Below are 11,639 nucleotides of genomic sequence, written 5' to 3' on the forward strand. Positions count from 1 at the left end.
CCCCACCCCGAGCTGGAACTGTGCTCATAGCTGTTTTCATATGATGAAAAACCCATTTAAAAAAGAAAAAAAAAAAAAAACGAAAAAAAAAACCAAACCAACCCAATGTGATCATTAATTGTAAAACGCTTTGTAAAATTCACATTTACAAAATAATAAAGTAAATTACAATTAAAAGGTTTTCTTTGCTCTGTTTTCTGTTTTTCTGGGTGGCGGGTGGTGAACAGGACGGATTGTTAAGAGGTGCTGACGGGACTCCGAGGGTTCAGGCTCCCATACCAGGTATGAAACAACTCCCAAACTTGGCCAGCTGAAGGGTTTGGCCAAATCTGGGGGGTTTTGGAGTTCCCTACTCTGCTCTGGGCTCTCTCCTCCCTCTCCTGATGTGGTTTGGGCACCTTTTGGCTTTTTTTCTGGACGCATCACGCACTCCCCTCCTCCACACTTACAAAAAAATAATCCTTATTGTTATTTTTATTCTTATTATCATTACTTAAATGTGCAATGGTGCAAAATGATTTAAAATTGAATTTGCAGCCCCCCCGATCATCACTCAGGTGTTTTGCCAGAGTGGGGCTGAGACCGGAGGATGCAGCACCAGCTGAAAATGCCACTTCCCTGCTCCATTGGGACCTTCCGGCCTCTCCACCAGGGGAAAACCTTAACCAGGCTCTGAAAACAGAGGCAGGACAGCTCCTGGACACGTGGGATGAGTTTGCCAAGTCTCACGTGTGGCTCAGGCCCTGGCAGGAGGTGAGGATGCTCCATGAGATGCAGCGTTGGCGGCTGTGCCGCCACCCCTGCTCCCGGGGACGAGGTACCGGGGAAGGTTCTCTGGAGCACTGGGAGGTCCAGGGGCTCCTGGCACTGCCCAGGATGGGGCTGTCATGGGGGATGGTGTTCTGTCAGGGGTAGGGAATGGGGAAAGGGTTTCAAAGCCAAAGAGGCTGAGGTGGAGCGGGGTACCAAGGGAAGTGGGGTGTCAGAGCTGGGAGGGTGTAATTCTGCTCTCTGTCATTTTTGTCTTTTTTTTTTTTCTTTTCTTTTTTTTCCCCAACCCAATTGGCCATAAAATTGCTGAGGAGCTGCATTTCCCTCCGCTTAGCAAAATAGAAGTGCCCAAAACCACTTGCATTTGGGGTTTCATTTAATCTCGTCTCACTGAAAGGAAAAACACAGAAACTTGGATGCTCGCGTACGGCGCATTCCGCCGCGTTACATAAACCATTTCAAACTGATTTATTCTAAATGAGTTGTTATAATCAGAATTTTCCTTATGAGCAGCTTTCTTGCAGACGTCAGTATTTCAGGGGGAAAGGAAAAAAAAAAATAACAACAACAAAAAAAAAGAAACCCCGAGCCCATCGTACGCCCGCTCCAATATTTCAAACTGATTACTTCTAAACACCCGCGCTAAAATTAGGTCTTTGGTGTGCGGTATTGTCAGAGTGGGTGTATTATGATCTGCAGAGAGTATAAAAAGATAAATGAGTTATTTAACCAAGAAAACGACGTCGCTGTAGAAATGTGCTGAGGGAGAGTGTGCAGGGGAGAGGGGGAGGCTCAGGCCCTGCAGGCCTTGGGGCTGCGGCAGCGCCGCGGCGTGAGGGGAACCGGGGAGAAAGGTGGGGTGGGTGGGAAGGGTCTCTTCTTGGCATTAATATTATTTTTCTGGCTATTGTTGTAAAACAGGAGGTTTCCCCCTGCCTGTGTGGGGTCGTGATTTTGGCGGCGCCCTCCAGGTGAGAGGGAGGCGGCTGAGGGAGGTGATGGGGGCACCCACGGGTGCGCTCTGCCCCAGGGCATTGAAAATGGCTGTTTGTTGGTGTGTTGGGTTTCAGGGAGCAGCTCTGGGGTTTAAGATTTGGCCTGCCTTCATTTACTTGGGTTGTGCTCCATCCGCAGCGCTGCACCCGCTCAAACTCTGTGTTTGGCTCTGCACCTCCACCCCCATGGTTTGGTGCTACAGGTGCAGGTTGTCCCCAGCGTGGGGACAGCCAGGGAGGTGCTGGGGGCGGGGGCCACCAGCCCAAATTCAGTGGGAGCTATTCCACTTGCTTCAGATTTAGGCGGCCCCAGGCAGATGAACTCAGAATCACAGAATATTCTGAGCTGGAAAGGGACCCACAAGAATCATCGAGTCCAACTCTTAGATGAACAGCCCACACAGGGATTGAACCCACAGCCTTGGTGTTGTTAGCACCAGGCTCTGGCCAGCTGAGCTCTTGTCAGGGTCACACTTGTGTTGGCTGGTGCTAAAGGTGTTGGCCATGGCAGGAGTTGGTCATTGTAGTAGGAGTTTGTCATTGTAGCAGGCATTGGTCATGGCAGGGGTTGGTCACTGAGGAACACTGCAGAAGGAGTTGATCTCCAGAGACTCCTCCATTGCAGCAGTTGGTCACTTCACGAGTTGCCCATTGCAGATGTTGCCCATTGTTGCTGGTCCTTGCCCTTGTTGCTGGTCCCTGCTGGTGGGCAGCCAGCAGACTCTGGGGGCTGGGGTATCCGGCTGCTCCCGTGTGAACCCGGCACCATCCCTGCTCTCAGCCACATGGCAAAGCGAAGGGAGCAAGAGCAGCACCCCAGCAGAGCTGAGCCCCTGGTCACAGCTGGATCCACCCACACATCCCCCTTTCCCGAGGCTGTGCCCGGGGGGCAGCGAGGGGAGGGAGCAGCAGGAGGGTGTGTGTCAGGGGTGCTGGGGGTGCTGCCACTCCCCCTCCTGCCTCTGAACACGTGAGTAAAGTGTGAGATTGATACCAGCAGGGCCCGGGGAGCAGATGCCATAAATCACATCCGGGAGCTCTCCCTGCGCCGCCGGCTCAGGAGCACTTCAGGCTGCTCTTATTTATATGCATCTTTTGCACCGAGCCATTTTATAATCGAGAGTGGAGCAGCACTCCAGCGCCTGAGACGGCTCAGGGAGACTGTGCAGGACAGAAAACACAAATAAAGGGGGAAGAGTAGGAAGTGCATCACTCCCGACACAAACCGCCGTGCCCGCCGCGCTCCGCGGTGCCGACCGGAGAGCACCGGCACCGAACTCACTGTGCCACCAGCACATCCATCAGCCACGAGCAGGGCTGCAGGAGGGGCTTTGGAGAGTTGGTGTAGGGTAGCTTAATGGGTGATAATGATGATAGTTGTGATAATGCCACAGGGCTGGTGGAGGGGTGGCAGGGATGGGTTGGAGTTGAGCCCAGCGGATGGACACGTCCTTGGGGTTGGTGAAGGGATGGTGGGGAGTGGCAAGAGTGGGTTGGAGTGATGGCAGGTGGGCACCTCCTTGGGGTGGCACTGGGATGGTGACAGCCCTGGCCAGCAGCAGTGGCACGGTGACAATGAAGACATTCGTACAGGGAGGCTGCCATGGGCGTGGAGGTAACGAGGGATGTGCTGCAGGAGCGGGCTCAGGTGAGACAGCAACTGGAGTTTTGTCCCTGGTGATTCTGTCTGTGCTGGGGCTGGGATGGGGCAGGGACAGCAGGGTCAGACCCCACATCCCTGGGGGTGGGTCTGGTCCTTGCTGGGTTCAGGTCCCAGCAGCCCTCACTCAACCCTCACCCCCCAGGGCTCTGCTTGCTCTGAGAGAGGAGTTGGATCAGTCTAATTCAATGAAAGGACAAAAAGGGGGGGAAAAAGGCAAAAAATGCCGAGCCACAAACCAAGATGAGAGATAAATCCAGGAGGGGAATGTAACCTCACTCCCTGGGCCTCACCAGAAGTTACAATACATGAATTATTGCTTCTAAAAGCATCTCTAATTTCACTTGTGTGTGATTCACCATAACGGGCCGCGGTGCCCTCGGCATCTCCCCCTTTGATTAGACATTTGTACCAAGGCACAGCTTATGCCTAAAATAACATTACTGGAATGGAGACGGACAAGAGAATTCATTTGAATGGAAATCAATTTGATTAGAAAAGTAAATTACCCGCAGTCCATGAGCAGCATATTGCTGGTCGGAATAATAATAATAATAAAAAAAAGTAAAGCGGTGGCAGCGAAATGTTTTCACATCTGAGCTGTGATTGCTGCCCACATGGAGACAGGGATGCATCCCCTGGGGCTTGTGCTGGGATACCCCCAAGGCAGAGCTGTCCTGTGTCCCCAGGGTCCCCTGTGCCACCAGGACCCTCTGCAGGGGATGAGCCCCTTCATGTGCCCCAAAATGATGTGCAGGGCTTGGTCAAAGGGGATGTAAATGGGTTTATGTGGCTGGAGGTGCCTTCAGGAGTGTGATTTTATGTACCCAGGGGTGATGCTGGACAGCAGTGTCCCTCCCTCTGTGTCCACCCTCCACTGCCAAAGGTGTCACCAACAAGGTGACAAAGAGCCAGAGAGGCCACTGATGCCTGGCAGGATCCCTGGAAGCTCCCTCCAGGTGCCCTTCCCCTGCTCCAGCTGCTGTGCAAGAACATGGCTGAGCTGCACACTTTGCTGAGCTGTGATATCTTCTAAATAATCAATTGGTATTTAATTCCCATGTGATAACTGTCTTATTAAATCTAAATTTAATGTGTATTTGGGAAACCCTAATTTAAAGTGTTACTGCATGCACCATCTGGTGTGCTCTCTAAATACAAATGCAATAACATAATTCAGAATTACATCATAAAAGTAAGTTATAAGAGATTAAAATGCACAACTATGTTCTTCAGTCAAGGCAGCTTTTATGTTTTGCTCCTGATTTAGAGACAAATCACAGCCCAAACACCCCTACCCTGATGAAGTGATTTTCTGCAGGGATTTGGGGTTTAATGGTGAGCAGGAGTGCAAGGGAGAGAGGCTGGAGAAGATCAGGAGCCAGCACTGTTGAAGACACTGGAGATGTGGGAATGTTGCCCAGAGCATCTGTGGCTGCCCCATCCCTGAAAGTGTCCAAGGCCAGGCTGGACAGGACTTGGAGCAACCTGGAATAGGGGAAGTGTCCCTGCCCATGGTAGGGGGGTTGGAACTGGATGAGTTTTAAGGTCCCTTCCAAGCAAAACCATTCTGGGGTTCCATGATTCCATGAAACCCTCTGCTCACTGCTGCTGGAGAAGTTCAGGGCCAGACACAGGTACAGGGAGACTCAGCAACCCACCAAGCTGCCTTTTGTTGAAAAATCAGTCAAACATAACCCAGAGTTGGGTCCATCAATGATCTTTTATAGTGGTAGTAAATCTAATATCTCTGCGAAACCCCCTATTTTCTCCCTACGCTGAATGAAACATGAGATTCCTTAATAGAGAGGGAAATTAAAATCTAGTTTTATTGCAGTTCCTGTAACTGGTATCTAAGCTATTAATAATCAATCCATTCTTGCTTAAAAGCCAACATTTATCACGCCAGCGAAGAGGAGCTGACGGGCACTGGGGGGAAAGTACAATTGACTGCAATTACACTTTGAAAAATGTTATCTGTGCCACTGACCACTGGGGATAAAGAATGGGGTTTCTTCGTTGTTTCTTCGAGCTTCACGTTCTTTTTCCCAACTTTTTTTGTTGTTGCTGGGTATTTTTTCCTTTCCTTCACCCTACAGGTCGCCTCAGGTTGAGGAAGGGCTGAGGGACGGGATCTGTGCTGGCCCAAAGTTGGGGGGACCCTCCTTGCTGTGTCCTGGTGAGTGCAAGTGCCATCCCTCTGCTCCTGCCCCAGCTGGGGACATCGTGTCTTCCTCGTTCCCACCTGGGGACATCATTCCTGGGGACATCATGCCTTTGTCACCCTCGCTGGGGACATTGTGACTGCAGCCACAAAGGGTGCCCCTGGCCGTGTGTTGAGGCCAGAGGGTCCCATTCCCTAATTTAGGATAAAATTTAATTTAATTTAGGGTGCAGCACAAGGGCAGTGAGTGCAAGAGAGACTCTAAACCTCCTTTAACAAAACCTCCCCACAAAAGTTTATTAGTTTTATTCCTGCCCTTTCCAACGGGGAGGAAGAGGCTGGTGCAGGAATTGATTTCCTGGAGTTCCTGCTATTAATGAAGCCTCTGACCGTAGATCTCCCCCAGCAATATTCTGCTCCCCACGATAATTCTCCAGGCTCCAAACTTTTCAAATGAGTTTTTTCAATTTAAAATTAATAATTGTTCTGTCTAGAACAAGGATAATTAAATGCCTGTTCATCCTCATTATTGTCAGCCGTGTGATTTGTTGTTTTCTCTGTAATAAAATTAACCGGTTTAACTAATGGGTGCCAAAACTTGATAATTAAAGCTGAGCAAATAATTCGCAACAAAAAATTTACCCAGTGGGTTTGGGGGGGTCCACAGTGGGTCTGTGGCTGATGGTGAGGGGCTGGGAGCCAACAGAGGTGCCCAAATCCACTTGGGGCACCTCAGGAAACCCCCTTTTTCTTACAATGGTCATTTTTTAAATGGAAATTCTTTTCTTTTTTTATTTCTGAGGAAAAAGGGTCCCACCACGGGGTTTTTCTCACACCTGGAGCACGAGGCAGATGATCCATCAGTGTAGGCTCGCCCATGGATGAGGAATCCCATAGGAAAGAGGAGCTGCTCTCAGGTAAATCCCAATGACGATGTGTAGGTCGTCAAAAAATGGCAATTCTTGGGGAGGAGAGAAATTAAAATAACGAGCCAACAAAAGGAGTTTGGCCAGACACAATCCTCTAACAAGAATGGACTTTGAAATTATGGTTATTAGCAAGGTTTCATTCCAGCAGCAGTTAAAGAAGCTTTAGAAGGTACCGCAATTAATTTGTACGTTTATATTACACATTATAACGCGAGGGGCCATTAACGAGGTGGTGACATTAAATTTAATGGACTTGGTGAATGGGACACTCTGTCTCTCCCTCCTGGGTGTATTCCCTGCACGGCTGGGGTTTGGTGCTCTTGGATTTCTCCGCAGGGGCAGCGATTCCGTGGCTGTTCCAGACGTCGGGGAGGACCCTCTGGCACTGGGGAGGGGGGTTGTTGTGATTCCAAGCTGGTTCTGGGGGACACTGGTGGGAAGCACAGCCTTGCCCCCAGTTTTGTGGCACGGCCAACAAGGCTCAGATGAACACCAGGAGAATATGAAACGTCTCATACCTATAACTTTAAATTAAAAAAGCAATGTGCTGTTTATTGGCGCTGCCGAGTGTCTCCGGAGCGGGAGGCTCATAAAGATCATATTACAGTACAAGCCATTATGCAAAGAGTTTACTATATATACATTTCTAAATGCTTCAGCAAACAGCAGCCTCCTTATGAGCAGAGCAGGATAACTGGTTCGTTTGGGGTAACAAATGATCCTTGATTTGATTTTAAATGCAATGACAGCAAAATTTATTTCTTATTTAATCACTTGCCAGAGCTGTTGAGGACGGGATGGTATTAAACTGCACAATGCAGCATATGACTACTGAATCAGTTGAAATAGGCATAAGAATATATTATGTTTATAGGATAGAAAAAGATTGTACAGCAATGCATATAACTAGAATGGGTATTTTTGTCATTTATACAGTGGCTTATATCATTATTCCTTCCCGCTTCCAATTTTTCAGTAATAAAAATACAGGGGATGTGATTCTCTTTGCATTACAGATAAAGCATCTTGATTCTTTATTAAATATTTTTATTAATCTGAAGTACTACAAAGCATTTGAGCAGATAAATCAGGCTCCCAATAGTCATTTCCTCTCTGCTATGGCTCTATAAAGTGGATTCATTTATGAGTGCGCAGCACCCGAAGAGAAGTTTTCCATATTCATTAATATGCTTCCTTATGCTCCTGTTTTTCTACCCCACTGTACCATGCAGAAGGGTCCCTAAAACAAGACAGGTCTTGGAAACCCACTCTGTGATCCCTGCCTGGTTTTGTGTCCGATTTAATGAGGAATCACTGCTCAAGTAGCACTCGCAGCCCCAAGTGGGAGGATGCTCGGGATCCCTCCAGCCCCAGCTCCCCAAGCCCCAGTGAGTGGATGCCCGGGGTCTCACCACCTTCAGCTCCCCCAGCCCCTTGCACCCCACCTGGGGACACCACCATGGTACTTTTGGGGTGATTGGACAGATCCAACCCCAGGGTCACCCTCTCCTTTGTCAGCTCCAGATCAGCACCTTTCCCATCACTGCAGCTCCTCTCCCTGTAGGATGTGGGCATCCCATTATTCAGCAGAGAGGGATTTGGGGACCAGCCCCTCCTGGGAGGATGCCCAACACAGTGGGGCTCCCCCAGAAGCTTTCTGAGCCCCTAAGGTGTCTCTGACCTCCTGCTGCCCCTCCTCCCCCATCACCCCACATCCCCCCACCCTATGGAAAGCAGCACTTCGGGGCCAGCCCCTCATTTTTGGCCAAGCTCGCCCCGTGCCCCAGCAGCTCCCAGGCACCCCGGGGGATGCTGCCGGAGGGGAAGCAGTGCGGGGGCAGGTCGGAGGCAGCCGCGTTCAGCCTTCGACAGCTGACAAGTCATTTACTCATCGGGGGAAGCTGCGGAGAGGCACAAAGGAATTAAAGCTATTTAAAACCCAGCCAGGTGTGCAAACAAGTTTATCCTCTTGTAACAGCTCGCGGTGAATCAGGAGGGCTCCATAAAGGTTACAGCAGCCATGTGGATATTTAGGGCTCCCCGGGAGAGGTGACATTTAGCACCCGGGTTTGCCGGGGCCGTGGGACTCGCCGGGACCCCCAGAGCCGCTGCCTGAGCCCTGCCGAGCCCAGGGCTGCGATTCCCTGCCCCGCGCTGGGATCGGCCCCATCCTGCCCCTTCATCCCTCCTCGCTGCTGGCACCCCCGGGGGGTTTGGCTTTGATTCCAGGTTTTACTGCAGCAGCTGTGTAACATTTGTTTGCTGTTCGGCAGCAGGAATTACAGCGCTCGGAGAAAGGCAGGGACCCGCCGGAGCTGCTGCTGGCACAGCCCCAGCCTGGCACCACGGGGATCCAAAATGTTCCTCCTCCTCCAGGTCCTGTCTCCAGGAGGATTTAGCCATCCATCTGCCCAGGCTGCTGTTCATTCCTGCCCTTGAGCATCCCTGCTCCCCCCAGGGCGTCCTCACACCCTGCACCAGGTGGACGTCCAGCACCCAGGTGGGAGCCCACCAGAATCACAGAAGGGTGTGGATGGGGCTTTCCCCCCTCCTTTCCCACTGATCACACTGGAATAAGGTGAAGCTGGGGTTTGTCCCCACAGGGAACAGCACTGGGATGGCTGCTTTCATGGCTGGGGACAGTTTGGGGGCTGTTACCCCTCTCTGTGTGCTCTGGGGTGTTTTCCTTGCTGGGAGCTGCTGTGGCTGCATGTAAATCCTCCCTCAGCCACAACTGTGCCACAGACGTCCCAGGACAGGAATTTTTTCTCCAGTTTTAGTGCTGGTGTAAAGCTAAATTATGGGAGTTGTCAGCATTAGCAAAAAACCACTGTGCCTATCCTGCCTGCAAAAGCACAGCAGTGGGGCCTGGGGGCTGGAAGAGGTGGAGGAGAGGTGGGTCAGCTCCTGCTTTCTGGGAATTATAGGGACCAGGCTATTGTGCTGTGGAGTTGGACTGGTGCTGGTGGGTTGTTAACAGTCGGGGTAACTGGTATGGTGGCAAAAGCCACGGCAGGATGGCAGTGCAGGTGCTTCCATCCCTCCTCCTCCCTCTGCAGTCTCAGACCCTCCTTGGGGCCCACAGAGAGGAAGGTGGAAGATCCGTTTGAGCTCAATCCAACCCAAAAACTCATGGCACTGCCCAGGCTTGAGCACGGACACCTTGGGAAGCACCGGAGGTTGGCACCTCCACCCCACAGCAGGTCCCTGTGGATGTGGAGCACCAGCCCCTCACTTCCAGGACACACCGACACCGTTTCACTTCCAGGACACACGGACACAGCTCAGCACCGGCTCGGGAGCAGCGGAAGAGTTTCACACCTTGGCAAAACAATGTTGAAGGAGGAAATGAGCAGCCAGGAGCTGTAATTGAGATGGATGGAAGGGCAGCCGGCTTCCCTCAAAGCGTTCCAGGCAACAGACTGGAGAGGAATATGAAGTGCTGCTGCTCTCTAACGATCGCCACGCTGCGGCTAAATTATTAATGACGAGGAATGATTTCATATTTAATCTAAAGACTATTAATTACACTGCAGAACAGCAACACACACCATCCTGAGAGCCCCTCTCACCGAGTGAATAATTCAGGGATGCCCCGTATTTTACCTCAATGTCAAGGAGGGCGGTGACACCCCCCCCGGGTGAGCAGCCCTGTGGTGTTTGGGGCACACACTGATGTCCCGAGGGGTTCCTGGTGCTGAGGAGAAACCCTGACCTCTGAGCCCACCAGTGAGATGAAGGGCACTGGGCAGAGGGGGGTTACTGGGGGCTCCCTTGGGGTTGGGGGCATGGCTGTCCCTGCTCACTCGGAGCCCAGTGGCAGCCCCAGCTCTGGGAACACCGAAGACAGATGTTTATTTGTCCAGGATTATTTGCTGATCACTGTTACAGTGATCCAAGATGATCATTAAAAAGTGAAATGGGCTGTTTAATAATGATGCTGAGAGCACGCAGTGTGCCTCGCATTACGAGGATGTTTAAGCATGAGCCCAATTAAGTCCCTCACATCCCTGCAGAATTACCCCAGTTGTGCAAACTATTAGGCAAACTCCAGGCTCCTTGTACTCACAGGCAATCCTGGAGCCTGGCACTCTGCTAGAGCCCCATTTCTGTCCTGAAGCTAAATTAAAATCCTATTGTGCCAGCGCTGCTAATATTTCCTGCTCTTGTTTCCAACAATTAAATTGTGACATTCTGCCAAAACATATGAGGAAATGAAAAAACGCTCTGGATCAGCTGGAAAAAAGAGAAGGCAAATCCTCCCGGCTGCCTCCTGCCACCCAGATGCCACGGTGACAGTCTCAGGTTAAACGGCACTTGATGGATGGGGGGGGGGGGATGTGGGGATTAATCGTTCCTGTGTGGGAAGTGGGACTTCAAATACGAAGTTGAAAGGGTTTTCTTCTCAGTTTAGGAAAGAAATCTGGGAACTGGGTCATGCAATGCCAAAAGGGAAAGTGCTGATGTACTGATGGCGAGGGTTTGGGGCTGGGGGGGCTGCAGGAGTGGTGGTGCTGGAGCAGCTTTGGTGGCACTGCCCAGCCAGGTCACCCCATCACAGCTGAGGATGAGGGATGACTTGAGGGATGATTCCTGTCCCTGCCACCCCCAGTGGCCTGATCCTGCTGCCCTTCTCTCACAGGGACTGCACATCCTTTTAAATATCCCCTGAATTCTAATTCTTTTCCCCCTTGATCTGCTCCCCTGGTCGCTGCCCACCCAGCACTCCTCGGGGAGGGCACGGCTGGTCCCCTGCCCCACACTGCCTTCAAACCCCCACAGTGACCACCCCAGTGCCCCCAGAGCAATGTCCCCCTGGTTGGTGAGGGCTGTGGCTGCTCTTGGGCATCAAAGAGCTGTTGGGCACCCCGAGGGTGTTGGTGACCCTGCAGTGGCACAGGCAGGGTCCTGCTGGGGAGAGCAAGTTAACTGGTGGAGGAGAAGGAGGGAGGGGGGAAAAAGATTGTTTAAGAAAGAAATGACTATTTGGTCATGGCTTAGAAGTTGGTACTTAGAAATTCCATGAATTTTAAAATAAAGACATCGTGAGATTTGAACTTTATTTTGAATACTCACAAACTGCAGTGCCTAATACCTTCCCTGGCCATTAAGGAGCTGTG

At 51.2% G+C, this 11,639-nt stretch overlaps 1 long non-coding RNA gene across 1 annotated transcript; it reads left to right on the forward strand.

Moving 5' to 3' along the window:
• The first annotated feature begins 5,356 nt into the window (after positions 1 to 5,356).
• On the forward strand, positions 5,357 to 11,639 carry LOC108494915. The gene is made up of 4 exons (XR_001873983.1): positions 5,357 to 5,605; positions 6,393 to 6,507; positions 8,896 to 9,019; positions 9,579 to 11,639. It is a non-coding gene; the product is annotated as an uncharacterized LOC108494915 (long non-coding RNA).

The sequence above is a fragment of the Lepidothrix coronata genome, unplaced genomic scaffold (genome assembly GCF_001604755.1).
Source record: "Lepidothrix coronata isolate B3197 unplaced genomic scaffold, Lepidothrix_coronata-1.0 Scaffold28, whole genome shotgun sequence".
Lineage (NCBI taxonomy): Eukaryota > Metazoa > Chordata > Aves > Passeriformes > Pipridae > Lepidothrix > Lepidothrix coronata.